The 17,979-nt window shown below is 35.0% G+C and overlaps 1 protein-coding gene across 8 annotated transcripts in view; it reads left to right on the top strand.

The window, feature by feature from the left end:
- The window catches only part of MAGI2 (membrane associated guanylate kinase, WW and PDZ domain containing 2), a 1,294,930-nt gene that overhangs the window by 387,277 nt on the left and 889,674 nt on the right, over window positions 1-17,979 (top strand). The gene's annotated exons all lie outside the window — the stretch shown is intronic.

Genomic DNA, 17,979 nt, shown 5'->3' with positions numbered 1-17,979 from the left:
ATGATTGGTGTAGAACTCCACACCAGGAAACTGGAGAATGCAAATTCAAGTTATTAGCTGAAACAGCTATTCTCTGGTTTGCAGCAGGGAAGTCTCACAAGTGAAAAGAAAATTATGCATTGGAAAGTGAAGCTAAATATTCTTAACTCTTAGCAAGTGATGATGTTGAGTGTTGGGTATAAATTTCTTCTATGCAACCTATAGAAATCCACAAATAATCTCTGATTATGAACAGGTGCTACTTCAAAGGAGAGGAATTGGCAAAATGATAAAATTCACAAATGAACTTCTTAGTACCTGCTTCAGCTCATTTGAGAATCTTCTATAACTTCATGACAATTCAAGGACTTTTCAAGTCAGGTCCTTGATCTCAGATAGATATCAAAATCTGTTTCCTTCATGGTAGATTAAATGACCTACAGAGACTTTCCAATCTCTCCAGAAACGCTGATCTACAGGTATCCTGTGTATTCTTTTCACTTTAGTTCTGTTCTAAACTTTAATAAATGCAAAGCTATGGACACTGAGAAGTTGATATTAAAGAAAGAAAAACTTGGCTAGGATAAATGATACAAGCAAATACACACACACACACACACACACACACACACACACACATTTCTGGGACTGAGCTGCCAGAACTATGTATTAGGTTGGTGCAAAAGTAATTGCAGTTTAAAAGATTAAAAATAACTGCAAAAATTGCAATTACTTTTGCACCAACATAATGAAAGCTATAGATGATGGACGATTATACTGAAAACAGACAGAAGTAAAATGAATAATTCAGCACCCAACCCTTTTCACCTACACACATCCTAGGAGTGGTGGACTCTTGCCATTGTTAGCATTGAATGTTCATTAAAGCAGAAATGCCAGGACACCATTATCAAATATCCCTAAACAAGAATGCTTGCTGATTGACATCTTGTTAGTTCAAATGCTACCTCTGTCAGTGTGAGCTGGTTAAGTGAATAGACTTTTGGAATCTTGCTTTAAAACTAGAAACTGAGAAAAGTGCATTCTTCAACTTGTAACATTGACATTAGAGTGATGGGCAGAGGAAGATGGATTAAAGTGACTGAACTATTTATAAGGGAACGGGTGGACTCATTTTCAAAGCTGTGATGTTGTCAGTGCAGCCGTGTAAATTTATCTTTTGTGACATGAAGGAAAGGAGATCTGAAATACCAAATAAAGAATCCAGGCACTTTATTACATTTAAAAGCTGAGGGAACTAGATAAGAGACTGACATTCAGAAATACCTGTAGTCCTTGCTAAGGCAATGACATAAATAAGAAGTCTTAATTAAATATGAAGATAATAGGAGTAAATTTTGCTTTAGTTAATTAACTTCTTGAATAAGTCATTTTTCTTTGGAGTACAAAAGACATACTATGAAGGAAAAATAAATATAATGATAAAATAAGGAGGCTTATATGAATAAACATAAAGAGTTTCATGATGTGATTTCAGTACAAGGTCATAAATTCAATTAGAAATCCTTGAATAGTTCCTGTAAAGGAGACGATTAGAAACTCAATGAATATTATAATCAAACAATTATTTTTCATGTGTAGCCACCACTCCTAATAGATAATTCCAATAACTCCACTCATTAACAATGTTCTTAACTTGACATAAAAGTGAAGGGAAGCATCTAAGATAGAGGTGATTCTGATTTATATTATCAATAATCACTTTGTTACTGATGAATTGGACCTGGGCAATCCACTATCTTCATTCAGTATATCTTTTAGTGAAATGTTCAGACATTTTCAGACAGTATGCAGCAAAAATATGTCAGTAGTGTTAAAAACCCTGCCATTGTTTAGAATTGTTAGCTATAGGTATATTCAAGATATCTACTGGCCTTGAGTAGAGAGTGACATTTCTTACATATTCCCTTTTTGTCAAAAAATTCTCATTGGTTTTCAGGTATCCAGCACCATAAAAGGAAAATGTATTACTGAAAATGATATCACTGCTCAAATATGCACATACGTTAATATACATACACTTCTTTAATCTATTAATGGCACCATGAATAGCTCCTATATAACTCCATGGAAACAAAATTGTAGTCAACTTGTAACTATGTGAGTTTGGTTTAACTTTTTTTACAAGGCAAAACACAACTGAGTAATACTACTCACAACCACCACCAACTACAACTGAGAAGAAAGGAGCGAAGTCTTGGAGCTGGATTTCCTTGGTGCCTAGGGAGTAAGAAAGAGTTCTGGGATGAGGGCTCCAGAGACCCCCTTACACACACACACACACACACACACACACACACACTCAGCCCAACCCAGCTATGGAAACTTGGCTCCTATTCCCCCTTCTGAAGGAAGCCTGGCTGTTGACCAACCATGGGATGGAGGTGGACAGTCCAGTATTCTATGGGGCCTTAACTATAGATATTATAATACACACTTTCATCAGTCTAGTTCTTGCCCATAAACAAGGGTTGACTGTATTTAGCCTTTTCATTTTGTTTCCCTAGAACCTTATCTCAGAACCTGATTCTTCAAAACTATATTTTTAAAGTTGTGTCTCTAGGCACGGAAGGCAGGACTTGTTCATGGACAGGATTGTTGGGCATATAGTTAGCATGAGTGCGTACACACACACACACACACTGAGGCTCATCAGTTCATCATTCTTTCAAATTGAATCATGGAGAAAAGATTCTTAGGAACTGATTCGATATATTCTGTAGAAGATTAACCAGTCATATGATTCATATCCATCAAAGACCTAAATTTGTACCTAAATATGTGCCTGTAGTTGCTAACTATATAATTTATGGGAGTAATAAAGGTCTAAAGAGGATCCTGGTGTTCTAAAGTGAAAGTTACATTTTTTAAAATGAATATTGTAAATGAATCTTTCTACTATTAGACTTCAGGCTATATAGGATTTTTATGTAATGGAACTTCAGGGAAAATGAGTAAATAATGATGAGCCAACACTGTTGTAATCTGGAATGTGATTAAAGACTAACCAATAAAATATATATAGATAAAGGACTCAGAGTTTAGAACATCCATCAAATGGGATTCCAATTACCTTGACAGCACACAAAAGGCAATTTCAGAAGCACTAAGTTAGCAGCATCTATTTGGAGTTTCCATGGGATTGTTTCATCATAGCATGTTAAATGGACAAAGTTAAGGCAGAATGAGTTGTCCTTCTCATAATATAGATTCAAAAGTATATGAAGGAAATTAGTGGAATCAATAGAGAATACGATTGGATTGATTTTCAAATGTGTAAAGAGTAAAAATGAAGTTTATTTTGGTTTTAATATTCTACTGAGCATAATGATTGCATATAGTTGTCTCGAGTCTAATCAACTATGATTAAATTGACTGTCTTCTTAAATATGAGAAAATAATTACTTCCATTTATTGATGAAGTTCTGGTCCTTTCTATCCTTAATATTTTTAGTGATACAAATTAATTTTTGAGATAGGTATGAGCACAGATACGCATTTTTAGATACCTTTTCCCCTATTATACCAGATAACATTAGGAAGAACATCAATGACCTATTTTAAAATTTTCAGAATGAAATGGAAGTTAGTTAAAATTAACTTCTCTTCCAAGACCATACTTTGTCCTTGGTGAGATGGTTTTATTGGGAAATATTTTTAATTTATTTGAAGCCAAAAGAAATGTCAGTGTATACCAACTAAAAGACAAATATCAATAAAACTGAAGTTCTAAAACTATTCCATAAAAAGCAAATAAAATGAAAAACATAGATTTAAGATATGAAAGAAATTACTTTTATGGAAAAGCCGATGGAGGTGTAACTCACAATGATGTTTGTATGTATTTAAGCATTTTACGTTAGTATAACTATGCCATGTTAAAAAGAAGCATTGTCAACAATAAAATTGTGAGTTTCTAATATATTTTTAAATTTTCTGTTATGCTAAATCATTTTTCATGGAGAAGCAAACAGAAGCAGGGTCTTTAAAAGTTATGGGAGCTGTCTCCTTTTAAGAAGAACAGTTACCAACACACCAAAAGGTACAGCTATGCAAGGGGTCAACATCGCTTTACCCTAATTATATAATCCTATATAGGACTATGGTCAGAGAGGACTATTGGAAACAAGCTGGAGATCACATATCTATTGAAAAAGTATTAAATTAAAATTAGGACAGAATTTTCTAGTATACTGCATGGGGGGAAATAATTTTAATTTTTAAGCAAAAATCAATATTTTTGAAGCTTGTAAAATATGTAATATTCAATAAGGCAATATGTTTTTGGAGCATGAATGAATCTTTCCCATTATTTTCCTCACAAATGTATATTTCAAAGCGTGTGGTAAGAAGGGGGAGTAACATCAACCTGTGGATTATATGACTGAAAAAAGTTGTCTTTCTTCTGTGAAATGAAATTCTCTCAGTTGAAGGTAATCAAGAACATGATTAAATACTCAAAATATCTTTAAGAAATACAGGCCTATGTGCTGGGATAGACAGACTATGGATGGACAGACTATGGATAGACAGACTATGGATGGACAGACTATGGATAGACAGACTATGGATGGACAGACTATGGATAGACAGACTATGGATAGACAGACTATGGATAGACAGACATCCAGGCATAGGACTAGAGATATCAGAATCAACTGAATGTTAAACCAACATGTTAAAACAGCTGTATTTTGATATCTATCTTAACCTTAATGTTATTGCTTCAAATAAATATGAAGTCAGAAGCTCTTATGTGAAGTTGCTTTTAGAGTGTGAATCATATTTTTCACAATTATTTCAGAATCAAGATGCCAGATTTTCGTTCTTTGAAAATGAATTTGATTTTTAAAAATAACCTCATGATATTTGGTACTAAGTCTTGACAAAAGGGTTATTAGAGAATGAATACGTTATTAGCATCATGGGCCAAATGAGAAGGAAATCTATAAACAAATGAAACTAAATTTCTTAAGGGGTTTATAAACTCCCCTGGAAAGCTAGGTCAAAAGAAAAATTTCTAAAGCTTCTGAGTAGTTGCAAATACTCACAAGGATTCTACTCATTTGCTCATTCTTGTGCCTATTTATTAAAAATGTGTGTTACTATTTATTTAAATGTGTGTTACTTTATAGAAAGCTGTATTAGGTTTACCCCCTCCTCCTTATCACTGAGAATAGTAAGATCTAGCTTCATGTCATATATGTGAAAGTACAATAGATTTTTTTGTTGTTTTTTAATTGAACAAAAATGCATCTTTTCTGGTCAGTTAGTAACATTCATTGGTTTATTTGACAGATTATTCTACAGAAGAAAAATGGCCTCAAAATGTTGCCTAAAATGGAAAGTCAACGTACATTAGAAGTGATTGTGTTGATTTATCCATTGGACACCACAGGGCACTAGTTTTAGAATAAAGGATTGTATCTGGCACACAAGAAGAGGAGTAAACAACAATAGTAAACAACCTTCTTGACCTTCCAAACCACATAAAATTCCATTTACCGGGACTTGATCATCTTTTCTGGTGGCTATGGCACAATTTCTCCTCTTGGTTTTTCAATTTTGATTTGTGTTTCTCTCCTCTTTATAAGAGGAAGATTTTCCGTAGGAAACCTGGATTTCTGGACCATGGATGGAGTAGGCAGATGGTATGAACCACTTGGGCTTCAGTTGTTCCAGCACGTGGCCCAAGGGAGAATTGGAGATGAGTGCCTAAATCTTTGTCCACCTTCAGAAAAGCCAGTAATTACTTTCAATGGAAAATACCTCACCTTCCAGGGGTTCCAGAATATGCTCTCTGCAGACTTAAAAATTGTAGCTCAGTTGTATCCAAGAAGGTCAACACATCTCATTTGTACATCATGGAGCTTTCTGAACAGAAAGAAATAGGACTCTGTTGGGTCCAGACATACCCAAGTTCCCAAAGTCTGCTGACTAATATGGAGGCTGTTGGAAAGATGTAGGCAGAAGGCATTGGACACCAGTGTAATCAAGGGATTTTAAGGCTGGAGATTTGTGGTAGAGCACTCACTTTTTAATTCAAATGCATCTGGCCAAAAGAACAACAAAAAAGGAATACTAATTGTGGTAAGTGATATTCTAATGTATAGTGCACTGGTCAGAGTTGTTTACATATTGCTGTTTATTTAGCATTGCTAGAGCATAGTGAGTAACAATAACCCTTGGCTTTACCTATTTGCAACATGGTACTATGGACAAAACACTCCTCTAAGAACTGATAGCCACTGGTTGTGGACTAGGCTCTGCCACTAACTAACCACAGGGCCTTGTCAAAGGCCTTACCTTTGGAACTAAGAGGAGGAGGGAAAGGAATAAAGTGAACTCTTAACAGTCTTTCAGCTCTAAAGCCCTGTGTTTTTCTGATTCTGCTGGCTTGTTTTCTTTATTATGTCATTATTCAAATCAGATCATCAAATTGGCTTAAATTATTCTGAGTATGGAATACTCTTGATATTGAGCAGGTGTAAACAGCTTATGGAAACTGAAGATATATCAAATACAGCAGACACTTCAGGGAAAAATAGAGCTGGATTTAAATTAAGTGCAGTTCTGGATAAAACAAGCCAAGCGTGTACTTTCAGATTTTTCTATGAATGTCAAGTTAAGGATGCCATCATAACTCTGATGTTCCTTGAAATCTGTCTTCACTATTCATGCAACTCTGAAATATGGTCCAGTCCTAGTAAGTGGATGAGAAAATAAACATAATGAGAAATACAAAGCTTTTAAAAGTGTTCTCCTCCTTTGGAATGTGTAATGAGTTGAGATGTGACATAATGACTTCTGAAGTATGAGGCGTATTGTCATGAAAATGTGATCGTAATCTTTATGATAAGATATTTAATGTGAAATATAGTGTCTTCTAATATTGAACTTTAATAAATGTCATTCATGCAGGTGAATGGCCTTGGGGGAATACCCAAATAGATTTAACTAAGGGGAGATTAAATCAGTGCTCAATCAGGAGAGTCCAGAGACAGTTTAGGAGAGTCAGTGGTTTTCTCATGCAAGGTAATTAAAAGGTAAGACTAACATAAAATTGGCAGTCAATTCAATTAGAAAATGCACATAGATCCTGCTTTCTTAGGCAAGTCAGAAATTGAGAATTGGATCAATTACCAATTAGTTTCCGAGTTTCTATTCCAAGATCTGTTACCTTTTCTATTTACAGGCTAGCTTGCAGAAACGTTATTTTTTATGCACACAAAATTAGGAAATACCTGTGAAAGCTCTGTTGGATAGAGATTCCCTGCTGCTCAACACATCCCTAATGTATGCATAAATGATAATTTCTTAACTTATCCTCCAAAGAAAAGACCAAATTAGGCAGCTAATGCCAAGCTATGCATATCTGTCCCTTCCCATTTTTTGGCAGAAATTCTGATTCCTTTTTTCTTCTTTTTAATTGTTTGACACCAATAAAAAACTGTGAAGATTAGTACTGGACATGCTTATTTGTAGGAAATTGAGACCTCATGTGCTGAATCCAATTTGTCTTAGCATTCCTAGTGGGGGAATGGTGATGAGTCACCAGCCAGGGCCAGTTCTAGGTATGGAACTCCGTAAACATCAACCAAAACAATTCTTTAAATAGCAGCAAATGCCATTTACTGAATACTTCCTATGTGCAAGAAATGTTTTTTGTACATTATCTCTTTGAATCCTCATAGCATCCCTCTTTGGTAAGGTTTATTCCTGCCTTTGGAGATATATGGAGGAACTGAGGCTCTGAGGTTAAGGAAAGGACTGACACCATGTAGCAAGTCAGGGAGGAACAGGGATTCTATCCCAGTGGATTGGTCCCCGCCTACCCTCTACCTGACAGGAACTCTCTAGTGAAAGCTCTGGGAAGTCATGAGCACCATAAGGCTGCTTCCAGAGAGGTTCAGAGATGCTCCTGGGGAAGAAAAAGTAAAAAAAAAGAACTCCGCAAGCTGACAGGCCATCTAGTGAGCATGAATGGAGTTCTACTGGATGACAGACTCTCTGGTGAGCATGAGTGGATGTCCATCAATAGAAAAGACTTTTCTTTTTTTTCTTTTTTTTTCCAAGCAGACATGGATGGAAATTCCCACAATTAAAAACCCATAAGGATAATTATAAGGAAAGTTTTCAAGTGAAGCTCTATTGATTGGCTAGCTTTAAGTCAATTCTTTTCATCTTGACATGAGCCTCTTGATTGGCCATTAGTCAATCGAGTGCTGAATTGTCTTTTCTTGAACACGTCATTGCCAGAAACATTGGACTATAAAATATCTGAGTGGAGAAAAAGAAAATTTTAATAAATGTGTTATTCCAATCATTTGAATGGTTACCTAGTTATAGGAAGTTAAACGGGTCTACATTATCTAAACGCTTTCTTTCATTTCCAATATTTGATGTAAAAACTTATTTAATCTTAGCTCTAGTAGACCTTCTACCTGCATTTCATAGTCTGAATTCTAATCTAAATCTAAAATTCTAACAATATAAAACTCTATTTATAAGTATAAAACCGGTATTTATAAAAATTCCCAGTTTCTCACCTTGGCATTTTATAAAAGCATTTCTTTTACTCACCTATCTGAGGGCGACAGGGGTAAAGTGAGGAAAAGGTAATGAATTAACATTTACCAAATATCAACATGCAAGGGCTATAATTAAGTCACTGCATTTTGCAATTCTATGCAAAATGTGTTGCGGTTCCCATTATTCAGATCAGGATACTTAGGCTTAGAGAGGTTATGAACCTTCCCCAGACCACAGCTACTACGTGGATGACAAGGAATTGAAGTATCTTTGCCTGTCTGATGCCAAGACCCATTTTTCAGATGTATCATGTTACCTCCTTAGTTACTATACTGTGTTTCTCTGAAAATAAGACCTAGCCGGACCATCAGCTCTAATGTGTCTTTTAGAGCAAAAATTAATATAAGACCAAGTATTATTTTAACATAAGACTGGGTATATAATATAATATAATATAATATAATATAATATAATATAATATAATATAATATAATATAAATACCAGGTATAATATAACATAATGTAATAATATAATACTGGGTCTTATGTTAATTTTTGCTCCAAAAGACGCATTAAAGCTGATGATCTGGCTGGGTCTTATTTTTCTAGGAAAAATGGTAGCTCTGATGTCCCAACAGTTCTGAACAATTCCGTGGAGACCCCAGAACATAGAAGACTGCTTGAATGTATATCTACATTTTTTTATCTAATGTTTCCATACGAGCAGAAAATACCATCAGAATGGATAGTGACTTATAAGACCTCTAAATTACACACTTATTCCCACACCTGCTGTGCAGGAGCCCCACTGGTATCATTCTTCCAAGGGCTCCAAAAAGACCAAGGTCAGTAGGTAATTGATATTGTTCAACAGGGTCATGTCCTCCTGTTCTTATCTGGAGGTAACCAGGGCTATTTATTTCAGAATTCATAACATGTTAGTGGGAAAATGGCCCTGTATTGCTGACAGAAGCACCACTTTCCCATCTCAGCATAACTGGTGCTCCACTGACTCAGCTGTTATCTGTGGCCCAGTATAGTGACAGCTTCTCAGATCTCAAATCCTCTATCTATCTCTCTGAGCGCAGTTCCATGGTGACACAATTGGCATAACTTGTTTGACCCCTTCACCAGGAACACATGGAACTGAGATGTCCACATGTGCCCTCCCAGCTCACATATCCTCCCTGGATTCTGGATAAATAATCCAATCCTGGCTCAAAGGATCTAGGTGACATGCACTTTAATATTTGGTGTCCACTGAGCAACTTAAACCACTGAGGATCCAATGAGTAGGCAGCCAAGCTGAACTTCTGCCAAGCTTTTCTTCTCTTTTTATATTGCTTTCAGTGTCAAAGAATTTTTTGGTTTTCTATTACATAAAGCAAAACAGTATATAATGTGTCATTTAGCCTAGGAAATAAAACTATGCAAGGTATTTTAAGAAAGAAGAGATTTAAGGAATTGGTTGTTTAGAATATTGCTAGAAAAATTTAGAGAAAAGGGCTTCAGATAGGTCCTCAGGAATAATAGTCAAGCAATATAGAACTGCCCTACCCGGGTAACTCAGGCCTGCAGTCATGATTCACAAAGCCAGAACTGAGAAATCGCCACTGTGGCTGCAGCCATCACAACTGCCTCTTGACACTTAAGAATCTGGAGAATGGACACAATTGTCTTGCAGAAAACATCACATCTTCAAAAAATAAAATATCACCTTTAAGCACCTTTCTTTTCCATGATAAACCAATAAGCATATAGTATCAGTGTATTAAATTTGTTATTTTTTTAAAGACTGATCTAAGTTTTAAATTCCTTTTTTGATAAATGTGTAATCAAGTACTTTATTGATATAGATAAGAATTATTTATATTGTTATTTATATAGTCAAGTACTTAATATAGTACTTGACTTATATAGTACTTATATAGTACTTGACTATATAAATAACAATATAAATAATTGTTATCAAATATTAGTGAAAAGATTTACAACACATTTTTTTAAGTAAGATTTTTACTTTTCTACTTATACTCAAGTTCCTAATGATTGATTACCAGCATGCACACTGGTTATATAACAGATACCAGGGAAATGTATTTGTTCTTTAGAAAACCGGGATACTTGTTCATTATCAGTGTATTCTGGAATTTTTCTAATTATAGAATGGAACATTTTAAATGTGTGTAAGCATCTTGGTTCATTTTTTGTTGACAACTTTATTATTAAAAAGTATAAATGTGACACTAACAAAATTTAGTTCATAATTATATTTCTCACATGAAAAAGCAATTGAAAAAAATTGCCTTCAGAACATAATTTAAACCTGGAGCAAGAAAGGGAATCTTAATTAAAAGTGAGGAGTTGAATATATTGTTTGAAGCACTACAGAAAATTAATTATAGTATGAAAGAAGTAAGATGCTCTCAGCACTAAGTGGCACAGCATCTCAACATCTGTGATCAGAGGTCAACACTGGCAGCTTTTTGTAGGTCCCAACATCGTTTCTTTACCTCTAAGTTCATTAAGAGGTCATGCTATGAGTCTTTTACGAGGATGAAATACATCCAAAAAATGCACATACAAGGAAAACATGACTAAGTGCAATTTGGAAAACTTGTAATTAAGCCAGTATGGTGACCTGCATTAGTTTTGGGAAAAAGACATCTGGTTCTCTGATACAAATATGAAAACTTAATTTCTGTTATCCTGTAGTTTGGATGTTATTTTCCTTCTGAAGATGGTTATATTCATAAAAAGTTATACCTAATAATAACCTGCTAAATTCAAAGAGATTAAAAAACATATAAACTTTTACATATTTAAATATTTTAATTCAGGTCAACTAACATTGACAGCTACTGTGTGCATATCACCAGCTAGGTGCTGGCAATATGAAAAGATTAAAACACAGGTCATGTTCTTTAAGGACTTATCCTTACTACCAGTTCAAATGTAGGTAAATAAATATCAATTTTTACTTTACAAATGAGTAAACAGAATATATACAGGTAACTACAGTAAAATAACTACTCTATTTCACAGTTCAGAAATATAGCCAGCCTCAAGATTTTTGGGATATGATTAATTACTAGAAAACTGAGTTAGTTCATCTTTGCTTAAAAATAATCAGTAGATTGAAGATATAGGCCAAGAGGACTGAACTTAATTGAGCAATATGAATCTAATTTGAGGAACTCTGTTCACCCTGCTCTTATATATTTATTCTTCAGATTTCCTTTGAGTAGGGAGAATTTGAAGAAAAGAATGTCAGAAGAAGAAGGAAAAAAAGAGGAACAAATAGCATAACAATCCCTGAAGGACTAAAGGACTTCTTGGGTTGCCCTGTGATGGTACACTTAGTAACATTTACTAGCTAGAAATACATATTTTTTTCTTAGTCTAGAATAAATCAGAATCCTCTATAATCTCTGAACGAAGTGCTTAGACAGGGAAAGATGGATTCAGGGCTTCCCATGGCTTCCTCAGTGGAAATCTAGTAGTAAATGGAGCCTAAGATTGCTAGAGCCTCTTTGATGGTCCATCTTTGCTTGTGTTCCCAGGAAGCCTAGAGTTATATCAAGTGCATGACCTATTAATTTGTTGATGTTCTCTTCATTATTAAAGAGGGGGAAATGAGGCTCAACAAGTTAAGTAAGGAGCCCAAGATCATTTAGCTTATAATTGGCAGAGCTGATTATAAGAGATGAAACTTCAGTTTTTTTCTCTTAATAATAATGTATATGTAGATAGATCTTAATATATATTTATTTAATACATAAATATGTCTTTATACATATGGATTTATGCATATACAAACACATATATTTATTTGTAGCTATATAAAACATGATATATGTGCAGATGTGTTATGACTATATAATATAACACAATAAGCTGTATGTGCCTATATTTGTATGTATATGACATAAGGTCTCTCCTGTCTGTAAGATAATTGACATACATAATACCTGTGCAGGTGGGTATTATATACATGTTACATGGAGCTCACTTCAAGGCCACATATAGGTGATAAATAATAAAACAGGTTTTTAACCCAGTTTGGGTCTGTCTTCAGATAGATGATAGATAGATAGATAGATAGATAGATAGACAGACAGACAGACAGACAGACAGACAGACAGATAGATAGATAGATAGATAGATAGATAGATGATAGATAGAGTAATATATATAATACATATATTATAAATATTATATATTTCTATCACTATCTATTGTATCTATCACAGAATAAATGTTTAAAGGCTATTTTTTTTCCTTCAAAATAGTAAGCACTGAAAAAGCATATTACTCTGTGCTGTAGCAGCCAGGCAGAAAAACCTTTAGGGAAAAGGCAAGCCTTTTAAGTTAGCTTTGGAAACCAAGCAAGTTTGAATAGGTGGCAGGAGTCAGAAGGACTTCCCAGTTGAGAAGAACTTTTGAAGATAATCCCAGTGCGGGTGATAGGCATGAGAAGAATAGTTTCTATGTTTCACGGCATTGGATGGGAAGTCAAAAGAAGTAGAAAGGGTGAAGATTTACAGTGTTATGAAGCTGACTAGAAGGGTTTGAAATTTATTCTTTTTACTGTTTGTAGCATACTAAAGCCCATCCTAGACTAGGAATGACTATATAATATAACACAATATGCTACTCAGAATCAAATTCCAGCTGTACCATTTTCAAACTAGGTGTCCTTAGTTTCCCTGTGACTCAGTTTCATCGTTTGCTAAATGGGGACAAAATAGTCCTTCCTCACAGAAATATTGAAAAATTAAATGAATTAAGATGGTCCAAATAGTGCCTTGCAGAAGTTAAATATTCAGTAAATTTGGCTTTTACAAAAATCCATAAGGATTACAAAAATCCTTATGAGGGGTGGTAAGGGAACAGACCTGTATTTTAGGAATATGACTTTAATAGTAGTTGTTGCCAGTATTTGTGAATACAGTGAGTTGTCAAGTACTTGGGAAGGGGAAGTAGCACTGCCTTGTTGCTAGTTAAACTTGGTATCTACACTTCGTGGGTGAAAACATGATTGGCAGAGTCACTTTTAGGATTCAGAATAAATAACGCCTAGACAATTAAAACTGCACTGTAAGAAGATTGAACATAAGATCTCTGAAGCATGGTTTCTCAACCCTGTCACTATTCATATTTTGGGTGGATAATTCTTTGTTGCGGGGACTTCAGTCTGCATTGTAGGATGTTTAGCAATATCCGTGGCTCCCACCCACTAGATGCCAGTTCACTCCCTGAGTTGTCACAGCCAAAAATGTTTCCAGACATTGATAAATGTCCCTTGGAAGGCAAAAATTGTCCCAGGTGAGAACCATCACAGAAGAAAAAGAATGTGTCAATATATGTCAAAGAGACACTGAAAAAGGACAGTCAAGTAATTAAGGGTTGATAGTGCCATGCAAAGTATCATGAAGAGAAAAATCATAACCACTGAACTTTAATCTTCCTAGTTACAATGACAAGGATGCCCTAACATGGAGATTAATAACTGAGGTAGGCTAACTGATAGCCACCAGAGTCACATAAGCAATACGACTACCCAACTGTGAAATGTGTCTTGGGTACCTGATGCCATTAAACTCAATTTGTGTAGTTTCTCTAGTTCTGACTATATTTCATCACAAATCAGTCTGTATAAGATATTTTCCCATGGAGTTTTGCCTACCTGATAATATAGAGTTACATATTGATTAGGGAGACATGATATTCTAGACCATGTGAGAATAATTTTTCATTGCAAATTGCTAACTGGATTTCCCATGTGTATTTGGTTATCGTGTCTTATCAGTGCCTAATCCCCCATGGTACTGACCAAAGTCATTCTCCAGGCTTTCAAAGTTAGAGACTAGATTTTCGAATTTGGTGAATTCTTTGAGATACTAACTGCTGGGATTCAATTCAGTTTGGCCATCCTTGACTTAAGTGTTCAGTAAAAATTTAGTGGATGGAAGGATGGATGGATGGATGGATGGATGGATGGATGGATGGATGGATGAATGGATGGATGGATAATAGAATATGTGGCATGTCCAGATGCACCTCAACTGTGAAAGCGTGTAAAAAATGTCTATACATACTGTACAGATATAGTTACAATGATAGATTAGATAGATTGGATAGATGATAGATAGATAGATAGATAGATAGATAGATAGATAGATAGATAGATAGATAGATAGATAGATAAAGAGAAGGAAGGGTACAGAGAGGAGCAAGAAAGCCAAGAGCACGTAAAATATTCTGTGGTTGCCATTTGGATCAGGGCATTCTGGGGTGATTGAGGATAGAGTATGTAGCCTGGAAATAGTAGTATTTGACAAGGCTTAGTGTGAAGCCCCAGCCAATTACTCAAGATTACAATGTCCCCCCAACCCCATCCCATGTATATTTGAAAGTAGAAGAAAAGGAATCAAGGTATAGACAAAACATCTCCTAGAATGAGATATGTTTGGAATCTAGGACACAGATCGAAGAGCTCCTACGCCTAAGAATACATGGAAGGGGGACAGGATGTATTCAGAACCAACTGCATGTTAAGATTTTTCTTCTAAATTTAGGATACTGAGATCAATTTCAAATTCATAGCCTGTAACATCTTCCAAAGCATTACTTCTAAGGTTTTTTCTTCCTAGCCTCATTGCACTATCATGTCTTCCGTCAACCCTGCAAAATAAAATGTTTCATGTACTTCATTCAGCAGCAGCCAAGTAAATCAGAACACTTCCCTTGAGAATCTTGCACTTTTCCTACTAATGTATGAGACATCACAGAGAATTGCAATCCAAAATATTTCTGTAATAAAAATATGACAGGTGGTTAAGCCTTGACTAGCATAATGAAATTCATCTTAACAGCCAATTCTTTGAGATAGAGGTAGTTTTTATTTACAGGAGAGTTGAAAATAACAGTAAAACTGCTACTATTAAACAGTATAATTAGTCAACGAAATAGCGTGTCCTAGGCTCTTTTTCTATGAGAACAGTTTCCATTCAGATGTCCATACATACTTCTAGTGGGCATAGTTGCAAATAAAGCTACACAGAGCGCCTATGCACATATATTGCTACAGAGTTATAGAACTATTCTTTTTCTGTTGTTTAATTTTAACCTTGAAAGTAGATTGCTTATGCATTTTGATCCAGATCAATTACTCTGTGTCATCATCTGTCTATCTAGGTCTTTTATCTTATCTTTCCTACTAGCTCTAATCCATCCTTCTCCATATTTTGGCTTTAACTGTATACCTGCAGGCTAACTGTATACCTGCAGGCTGAGTGACAATCCCGCGATGTTCCTTGAGTGGTGATTGCACAGTGATCATTTCATCTGTAGCCATGGCACACAAGAGATTCCATGGCAAATAAAGTATGCTTTCAGCAACGACCATGTGAAATAGCAACAAGCTGTAAAATGTTGTCCAAGTCTATTGACCTTCCTCTTTCAACCATTGTACGCAAGCCAAGTTTACAGAAGATCAATTATACAATAAAAAAAATGGAAACTAATACAAGACTTTAATTAATGGGTTTAATTACGAGATTAAGAGAGGACGTAAACATGTTTCCAGATATTTTCTACTTTTGTTCAAAATGAACTTTCCCTTTTGCAATAGTTGTTTTTTCCTAGGCTTTTGTGTATTTAACAGATATATTGCTGGTTTTGTGCTAGTGTTTAAAATTTCGCCCGTTGTGGGGGAAGAAAACTGCTCAGACTTAATTAAACCAGCTTTTTGTTTGGTTTTGTTTTAATTTCTTGAAAATAATCAAATCTTTTCTGTGGCAGAGCTCAGGTACAGCTGAAGAATACTACAATGTCTTCCTCTATGTTTTGTAGCCTTCTTTGTCATTGGGTTGGGACCATATGACTAGTTCTCGATAATGAATGTGACTGAGGAAACTGTGAGCTGATGCCCTTTCTCCATCTCTCTTCCCCAGCTGGTAAACTGAATGGCCATACATTCCATTCAGCATACCCATCACAAGAATGGAGACTGCTCTGGACTGCACTGAACCTAAACAAGCCCTAGTAAAACTTGCAGTGCTGAGCATTCCATTAATATTTGGAAGTTCATCATTTGTTATATCACAGCAGAGAATAGAATTCTGACTAAAGCAAACCAAAGTGTCCTTCACATGAAAATGAATCCTAAAAAAAAAAAAAAGGGAAAAAAAAAGGAAGTGAATCCTAGGACAAAATATGCTAACTCCTTGCTCAGTTCTTGAAAATAAGTGAGATATGCAATTATAAATCTTGTTTTTTCCTTTGCCATATGTGTATATATCACAGTAAAAGAAAAGTGTCTATATAAAGCGTACATTATTGCATTGTTCATCAGTTGTTCCAAGTTGGCATGCTGGTCATTTATTTTATTTAAAATAAAGAGGAAATGAAACCATCTTTAATAAAATTCATATGCTATTTTATTTGCTACAGTAGAAAAGACTTTCAGACATGATTAATGAGTAAAACAAGGAGAAAATAAAGATTCTGTAGTGTTCTTTGAAATTTTCATCTAGTTTTCACCTTGAACTTGATCACTTTAATCACTTAGATAAATCTGTGACTTGGAATGTTGGTTTATTATGGATGAAAGAAAAGTGTCACATTGTCCTTTATTCTGTAGTTATTGATAAACCTTGAAAATAAGATAATCATTTTTCTTTTTTTCTTTTTTTAATTTTATTTTATTAAATTTATTGGGGTGACAATTGTTAGTAAAATTACATAGATTTCAGGTGTACAATTCTGTATTACATCATCTATAAATCCCATTGTGTGTTCATCACCCAGAGTCAGTTCTCCTTCCATCACCATATATTCGATCCCCCTTACCCTCATCTCCCACCCCCCACCCCCCATCAGACTCCATGCAAAGACTAGAAAACATAGTTATCAACATGTATGGAACATAATCAGCATTAAGTTGTCATATTTTGGCTGCATTAATGTTAAATTGACATAATAGTCATTGTAAGTGGATGCTCTTCTCTGAAATCAGTTATTGCCTGAAAGATTTTAGCAATTAAAGTTGTATTCATTAGCACACCTATATCTATACTTTTTTCCAACTCATTAATATCATTTTCACCTCCCATTGCCTAAAGTCATGAAGCCATGTAAAGTTACAAAATAACATTTCAACTTCTTGCCTTGTTAGAAGAAGTTCCACATTATTCATTCCCCACACAAATCGTGTTCACTTTCCTTATGAAAATCAATGCCCTCAAAGATTTCACTTTGAGAGAGTTCTTTCAGTTTAATAGCAAATGCTCCAGACCTCAGGGTTGTTCCTTGATTTCTTGCTCCATCACACACGTGTCCATAATCCTCCGCCTGGAAAGACTAAGCCTCCCTCTCCCATCCCTGACTCCTAACTACTCACAGGTGGGTGTGTTTTTTATTATCTTTATACCACGGAAGTAG

The sequence above is a fragment of the Rhinolophus sinicus genome, linkage group LG09 (genome assembly GCF_036562045.2).
Source record: "Rhinolophus sinicus isolate RSC01 linkage group LG09, ASM3656204v1, whole genome shotgun sequence".
In the NCBI taxonomy this organism is placed as follows: Eukaryota; Metazoa; Chordata; class Mammalia; order Chiroptera; family Rhinolophidae; genus Rhinolophus; species Rhinolophus sinicus.
The sequence above is the reverse complement of the archived record's forward strand: the minus strand, read 5'-3'. Positions and strand labels throughout refer to the sequence as shown.